The sequence below is a fragment of the Periophthalmus magnuspinnatus genome, chromosome 6 (assembly GCF_009829125.3).
Source record: "Periophthalmus magnuspinnatus isolate fPerMag1 chromosome 6, fPerMag1.2.pri, whole genome shotgun sequence".
Lineage (NCBI taxonomy): Eukaryota > Metazoa > Chordata > Actinopteri > Gobiiformes > Gobiidae > Periophthalmus > Periophthalmus magnuspinnatus.
In genome coordinates, this window is record NC_047131.1 from 6,948,921 (window position 1) to 6,957,674 (window position 8,754).

Sequence of the window (8,754 nt, forward strand, 5' to 3'; positions counted from 1 at the left end):
GCTTGCTTTTCAGTGTCATTCATTCCCTCGCCAGTTTCCTGTCAATCTTTTGTTATTATCATTTGCCTATTCTCTTTCCCCACTCACTCCGCATCGTCTCCCCCTCTCCTCCCCCTCCTCTCCTCCCAGAAGAGCTGCAGAGACAAGAGAGAGAAATGAGCCGAGAATGAACAAGCGCACATCAGAAGGATAAAAGGGTTGGGCTCCTCACACATTCACAGTGGGACAAAAATAGCTTCGTCAACTCCTGCCTCCAGATGAGCCCGTCGACTAACAGGGCTCTGGGTACACCTGCTGTCTGTTTACGGGGGTGGGATTTGGAATAGCGTACTGGTATATTACGGATGTTAGCAGTGCAAATTATGTATTATTCTGCCTCTATTAACCGTGGTTTGGACACCTTCGATTTCAGTTCAATTTATTTTTGTAGAGCCCAAAATCACAAGAGTAGTCTGCTCGTGGGACAAATTACTGATTTGATCTACAATCAGAACTGAACCTGTGTGTCCAGAGCCTAAACCTGCAGATAGAAGTTTTTCTCATTCTCAGTTTTTGGACAGGCCTCACGTGAAAGCTCCAAACCTCCAGAATTCACTCACTGAGCTGCAGAGTCCGCACTAGCACTGTTTCGTGATACGCTACAGGTGCTGGGGTTTAGAAAGTGAGAAAGTTCAGATAAGAAAGAGGAATTTTAGGTTTAAACTAACTGGATTTCAGCATCAAAACTTGCAACACAAATGAGAGATTTGTGCCAAGCTCATTCCGATTTCTGATTGGATAATCGTCTTGAGAACAAACAAACAAAAAACGGCATTATTATAACATGAATAAATGGGCCATCACGCTTTTGTAATCACAAATAAATCAGCATTGGAATTTTAATCAGGAAAAAATATGTTTGATTTGAACAGATTTACTTTGTATCTGGGGACAAAGATAAGTCAGGTTTACATTTAATTCAAGATCACATGATTTTATACATCTAAGGACTGGCTGCAGTAGAGCTGAGATGGGAAAAAAGGGCTTTGGCAGTTTGGCATCACAAAAATGTAATATATTTCAAGGACAAGCAAAACTGAGTACTTTGGTGCCACTAATGCAATTTAATAATCTGGCAACGAAGTTATATACACACAGCTGCTCCTTTATTTAATGTGATATATAGACTTTTATTTATTTATTTATTTATTTATTTTTTGTCTGTATTTTGAACAGGGCGCACATGAAAAAGATAGTCTAAGTGCCCTCATTGGGTCTCCCTGTTTAAATAATGATAAAGAAAGAAAACTTATGAAATTAAAAATCCAATTCTTACATAGAGTCGGTTTAAAAAGTTACCAAACACAGGTCCCATAGTTTCACAGATGTTTAGAGCACACCACACTATACACAGAAGGTCAGCTGGTGTTACCTGGTTGTGTTTACTACCTTTCACACAGAGCCCATCTTGAACACATATAAATAATGAATAAGTCACAGCAGCAGGGGAGCACTTCTAATGCTACAGTGGCGGTAGTGTACAGCTGTGAGCCTGCACCCAGACAGTACTTCAGGATATGGCTCTTATGTAAGTTCACCATACTAGAGAGGCAGGAGGTCTGTCCAGATCCTGCAGCACCTCTGGGTGTGATTGGCTCCGTTCTCAGCCAATCGGAAAGACTTTTACATTCAAAATAACACAAACCAGTCATTTTCTTAAAGCCGAAGTATGTAACTTTTGCCAAAAAATACACAAATAAAGCATGTTTTCCCCCATTTTGGTTGTGTTTATTGCACTGACAAAACCATACTTACCTGATACATCCTTACTCTGAGCTTGCATATCCACAAACCTGACTCTTTTAGCCTGGAGGAGGGCCTCTTCATACATGTTTCCATGGCAATGTTCCTTCGGCTCTAATATTCCACAGCATGGTATAAAACATATCTTTTTGCAGGATTTGTGTGTTAAAGGTCCTACATTACTCAAAATGAACTCATGTGAGCTTAAAGCCATGTTATAATAATCCAAAACATGCCTGGAGTTGCATTTTGTTCCATTCACATGTCACGTTAACGCTGTATTATTAGTCTGTCCGTATCTCCAAAGCTCAAAATGACCCATTGTACCTTGTGATGTCATGAGGTGGAAGTTTTTTTCAAGTTCACAGCTATATTTTATCTCTTCCTAATTGCCAGATTTGCAATTTCAGGTCTGAAATCATCCAAATGATTGTAGTGAAGGTGTATGGAGTTTAAAAACATAGTGGAGTACTTCCTGTATTAACACTTAATGACATCACAGGGTGGAACAGAGTGTTTGAGTATTAAACGTCAAACAATCAAAATACAGCTCCAAGTCTGTTTGTGATGAGGAAACAACATTATGAAATAGATCAGAAAATAGTGTAACATGTACACTTTAACTTAGGCAGTTTCGTTTTTGCAAAGCCATGAGAAATTACCTAGGCAGTTATGCTATGCTAAATGTTGCTTCCAGCTGTAACAACCTCTTTTCAATGAAGCGAAAACTATAAAAAGTTTTTTAAATGGCCATGAATCACTTTGAAACAAATCCCCAAAATTCAAATGCCAACCACAACACATCTGCATACAAACAATCAAACACTTTCAATTATTTTGTGATCTTATTTAATGAGCAGAAACAGCCAAAAGACATAAATATTTCAAATGTTATGAAAATCTATTCGCTGTATATCCTAGTTGAAAAGCCGAAACTAATACCCCAACAGAACAGAACTCAAAATGTACTTGTGAAATTGTTTTGAAACAAATTTTCAAACCTCAAATGCCAACCACAACACATTTACATATAAACAGTTTTCATTATTATTTTGTGATCGTATTTAATGAGCAGAAATGGTGATAAGAGGTTATAAAATCTGTTAGCTCATATAGCCTATTGAAAAGCTGAAACTAATACTCCAAACCCCAACAGAACAGAACACCTCATGACATCACAAGGTGGAACAGAGCATTTTGAGCTGTGGAGTTGTAGACAGACTAATAATAAAGGATTACTCATGTGTGAATGAAACAAAACACAACTAAGAACAACATTATAACATGACTCAAAGCTCACAGTAGTCAGTTTTGTGTAATATAGGACCTTTAGTGAGCAGAAGTATTGATAAGACATAAATATTTCAAATGTTATAAAAAAAAATAAAAAATCCATTCAAAGCTATATAAACTTGAAAAGCTGAAACTAATACTCTACACTGCAATAGAACAGAACTCAAAATTGACTTGGCACTTGTGAAAACCACACATTAATTGCTCTGAAAGAAATCCCCCAAAATTTAAATGCCAACCATAACTCATTTGTATATAAACAAGCCATTTCAGTTATTTTGTGATCTCATTTAAGGAACATATTATGCATTATGTGTTTTATTATTGGCCTTTAAATGCTCTTGAGCACCTGTGCTTTAGTATTTCATGTTTTAGAACTTAAAATAATGGCTTTGTAAAGATCACATTTTCAGCCTGGGTGCTCCCCATGCTGGAATTTGATGTAGAGCGCCATCTACTGTCAGCAGAGTGAATTAACATGAGGAAAACACTAATCTTCACTAATAATGAACAAACCCCGACATATTAAAGTAGACCCGTTCTGCAAATCGACTTTTCAGAGCTTTTAACCGTGTTGCTGTTGTTTCCTTCTCGTTTCCCCTCTGAAGGCGTATTTGGAGGGATTCACGCATGTTTGAGCAAAGCTTTAATTGCTTTTTTTCAAGATGCCATTTTGCCAATCAGCTCCTGTCTTCACTTTCATTGGTACACACCAACTGCTCTGTATTTACTTTGTTCTCCAAATGTCTTAATCGGTCGTACTCGTAAGATTTGGCAGTGTTGCATGGTCATTTTGGTACAAATAAAAAAATATCCGCGGCCCGCTTGCGTGATCTGCAGCTATCCATCGGAGGTGCCAAAAGCTACATGGTTCTATGTTGTGATGACGTCAGCTCCCATTGGGCACCACAGTTTTCAAGTGTGAAAGTCAGTGGACTTGTGTCTTTTATTAAGTAATTTTAGGTGAATATTGGGTTTTAAAATGTGCAAATTATCTCAAATAATCTCACCGCCATCTATAACCCCATCCTCAGACCCAAAACAAAGAGAACAATAGCAGGGTCGTTGAGGATTGAATAGGGTAGTTTCAGATGAAACTGGAGACAATAGATGTTACAGTTTCAGTGTGGTTAGCTCCTCCCTTTAGATAGATATAAGGCAGTGTCCAGCAGTATTCTGATCAGAACTGAAAAAGGGGCTTGGATGATCAGCAAAATGTCTTCAATCATCAACGATTTGTCCAGTTGACAGATTTAAACTTCATCTTTTGCTATGTGCAGATTATAACATAATGATCCACGAGTTTCATAGATCATAACTACACAGCAGACACAAGCGCAATAGGTCTCGAAAAGGATTAAAACGAAACTGCACAGGGCTTCTACCTCTGATGCAACAATACTGTGAAATTTCAAACTGAGTGTTTTGTGATGGCCCGGGGGAGGCAGACTTACGGCACAATATTCATCAAACAAGTGTCAATGAAAAGACAAGTAAGTTTTTGATGAGACGATGTTATAACATGGTTAAAAGCTAAAAAAAAAAAAAAAAAAAAAGGCAATTTGGCAAAAAATGTGTCCTTTAAGGAGCAGAAATGAACCTCAAGATAAATCATTCCAAAATCTTGTATAGTTGCAATGTGGCGAGTAATGTCCCATATCCCAGTCCAGGACTCAAAATCGTCACTTATCCCTTATCCATTCTGTTCAGAACAAGTACGTCAACACACCCTTGTATTACCATCAGCCAATCACAACACCCGTACTTATTGCAACATTCAAACCTAGACACACTTCTGTTAGATATAGACCAATGCAAAGTTGTCTCCAAGGGTTTGTGCTGAAAATAACTGCAGATCAATAGAGCCAAGTAGAGCATCTCTCCCTCTGGACTTCCCATAACAGCAAGAGGAACACTGCTAGCGTCACCTCCAAACTCCACTCAAATGCCACTTACAATAAAACCAAAAAACATAAGCCATCTCTATCCCGATTTGCATGTCCTAAAGAGATTGCTGTGCCTGAGTTAGCATCCCCATACTAGCGCAGAATCACTCAGTATGCAAGCACAGGAGCGGAGCAAGTGCGATGGAGGACGCATGGGAAAAAGACGTCCTTACCAGCGCCGACGAGAACCAGGACGAGAGGGAGAGAATCCGGAAAATTGGCTGTTCCCGGTCCGCAGCGACTTGCTCATTAAATCCCAGATCCTGAACAGCGGATTGAAGATTCCATGGAGATGGCGATGCCGAGGCAAAATGAGACGCGCTAACTGCCGGGAAGATTTGCCGGAGAAGGAAAATTGATATCCAAAGTCCGGAGCACTTGAACTGTCTGGCGCATGCAGGGACCATGCAGCCACGCACATGCACGAGACAGGAGGGTGTATCCAGCCAAAGCAAAGGGGTCTATGGAGGACCGGTGGAGGGATGGAGAGATAGAGAGAGGAGAGGAGAGGAGAAGAGAAAAGGAGGGGGTCTGGAGGAAGGTGGAGCTGCAGTGTGCAAGATGTGAAAGTTTCAGCGAGGGGAGGAGGAGGAGAGAATAGGTTCTTGTACAAGCTATTTCGCTATGACAATCCGCTACTGCTGCTGCCAGTCTGTGCTAATTAAATGATTAAAGAGCAGATATGACACTGAGCGATATATAGCTGGGCATTATCATATGAACAGAGAATCGTTATGAGTTCAAAATAACGTGGCACAACGAGAAACTGACACTTTTTGTATTTTAAGACGTTTGTGAGAGATAAATGGCAGATGGAAGATTTAATGAAGACGTCTAATAACAACGTTCCTAGTGATTTTTTGGGAAATTTTAGCCCAAACTAGGAACATTTGCAGGTTTGCGCTCAAAAACTGTCAAAAAACTGAGGGTGTGCTGCCTCCAGTGGCTGCTGCAACTTCAAGTATTACGTGACATCACTCTGCCCTTATTAAAGCCAGGTGTTTCTGTTTACAAACACTTGGCTGCAGAGGCGGAGTTTGAAGTGTGGATACCCGTTAGACCAATCACACTGTTTCTTATACTTCCAGACCGCCCCCCTCTTCCGTCCTCACTTGCCGTGTCCCAATTCGACAGTATCTCAATTTGTCGGCTCCATTTCAAGGGCACTTACGTCACTTCCGGCGCAGCAAAGCCTGTCCCATTTCACGCACCCCATGACAAATGAGGCCGACAAATGTGCCTTGCGTTTCTACGGAGATCAGCTGTGAGCAAAGCGTGCACCCGAGCAGACTTCATGCACTTCTATATCTCGTCATGCACTCCGCTCGTTACTTCTTCTACGGGAGAAAAATTGAGTCAGCAACTGTCACAAGCGACGTAACGTAAGCGCACAGACAGATGTTCGTCGACCGGTCCCTTCGAAGGGTGCAACCGTTGCACTGGGACGCGTCAACTGTCCCGACTTCTTTACTCCTCCAAGTACTGCCGAATTTACCAGCTCGGTTTGAAATTAAGTTGTGGGAGGAGTTTACGTGTTTAATCCCGCATTAATTAATAAAAAAAGCAATTATTAAGATTCATTTTGACTTTATTAACAGCCTAAATCTTACTCCTAACACATTGATCAAGCAGTTACTGAGCAAAGATCGCAATAAACTATTTGTGCATTGTGAAATAAGTCTTCGTCCATGCTATATTAAGGCTAATGAGGTGCCATTACAAAGTGCTACCCTGTACTATTACGGGACAGTTAAAAGCAAGACTCATTTGGAAATCTTTCTTGGTTGTAAATTAGCGTTGTAATGGAGATGTGATCTGAATTATATTGACAGGAAAATATCACTATAGAGTTAAATGTGGAGAGGCATCACACATCCCCTTCTCAAGGTCAAGAGTGTCGTCCTGTGTCTGTGTCTTGTATTTCTCTGGAGTATCTGGTATACGTATATATACATATGCGTATAAACTTCAATCCACTGTGTATCTATATGCATTTTCTAGCGCTCACCCAGGAGTATTGGTGCCTTATGTAACTGTCACTGCAGATATTTCAGACACATTCCACAGTCCAATAGTATAAGATCAAATCACTGATCACATCGCCGTACAAGTCCTTTAATAAAAATGTAAAAACAGAGCTGTGTGAAGTAAATCGATACAAATACATATACGTTTTCCTCACCAATGATCAACTAATAGTTTGTTTATCCAGTTAAAAATAATATAACTCCCCAAAAGCATGCAGAATCTCTTTAAACTGACAGTTGGTCGTTATAATTTAAGAGTTTTGTATCAATTGAATCTGCTAAAGTAAGAACAAACGTTAAATCCAGATGTGTTTCCGTTATTAGTGTAAAGTAAATGATGAAATGACATGATGCACTTCTTTCTTAAAGTTAAAAATAAAGTCTCAAGCATAAAATTATTTGTGATTATCAAAATTACATGTGAAATTGACTAGTCTATCCTGTACAGTCATTTTATCTAATACGTTTTGGTGAAAAATGGCTGTAAATTATGTAAATTATTGAAGAATATTAACTGTATCTATAAAGAAACTAATATTAATCCATCAGAAGTTTTATTAAGATGAAAAAAGATGCAGGTGCCGGAGTTTAGGTGGTGACGGTTCAGATTAGAGAGTTTTGCAGCACTGAAACTGGCAACACAAATATTAGAGTCATGTGAGGCTCATTCTGCTTTCTGATTGGATAATAGTAGAATCAGAACCAAAACACATTATAACATAAACTACCTAAATCAGTATTACAATTGTTATCAATATTAGCTATATATTTGATGTGAACGTGTTTATTTTGTATCCAGGGACACAGTTAGATCGTGTTTATGTCATTTTAAATCAAAATCTAACGTATTGTTCCTATAAAGCAAATATATACCGTTTCTATGTGGATGAGTACTAACAGGTATGGAAAGAAACGCCTATCAAAGCAGCATGAAAATTGACTTTGTATCCGTACGGGAGCAGGAGGTTAAAAATATTCCTGTTTTCGTGGATGGAATTGCTGACTAATGCGACGCACAAAAGCAGCAGAACTGGAGATGGCAGAGACAGATGAGAAACACAAGAGGCTGAAGCAGTGGGTGCAGAGCCACAGCACAGCCAATGTCAGGTAAATCTGTGCAAGCTCCAGTCTGCTGGGCCAAAAGTATGGAATATCTGTCTCTAATCGATATTTGAACTAGTATCGAAATTAGAAACGCATTTGAGCAGGTATCGATACTGAAAAATCATATTCGCAAGACAGAAATGAACAACTTTACCGTGATTTTGAGCTGTATCAGAATAAATACAAGACACATAGATTTGTATGTACCCATGGACCACTATGGGACCTACCAGAACCATAAAAATATAAAGAAATTATTGTCATTAAATGTTGAAAGTCACATTCTATTGTCTAAAGAAAGATTTTTATTTTTTTTCCCGTGGTATCGGAATTGGTATCACATCTATTCTTTAGTACTGAAATCAAGTATACTCAATGTGGTCGCCATCTTGTCCAAACGGGACAGCCCTTGTCCTGCCGGAAGTGACGCAAGTGCCCTTCAACGAACACTGCGAACGGTGCATTTAAGGGCACTTTGGCGAATTGAGAACGAAGTCGAGTGTATGCAGAAATCATGATGAAAAAAAACAAAACAAAGGAAGTACGTGATCAAGGACACCGTGGATGTTTGTAAAAGTTATACTAGAGGCATCTCGGACCCG

At 39.4% G+C, this 8,754-nt stretch overlaps 1 protein-coding gene across 1 annotated transcript in view; it reads right to left on the reverse strand.

The window, feature by feature from the left end:
- Positions 1-5,281, reverse strand: part of LOC117372641 (leucine-rich repeat and immunoglobulin-like domain-containing nogo receptor-interacting protein 1) — a 246,341-nt gene extending 241,060 nt beyond the window's left edge. Inside the window, exon 1 of the mRNA XM_055222500.1 lies at positions 5,195-5,281. The gene's annotated coding sequence lies outside the window, so the exon portion shown is untranslated. The remainder of the gene's footprint in view (positions 1-5,194) is intronic.
- Between the last annotated feature and the right edge of the window lie 3,473 nt (positions 5,282-8,754).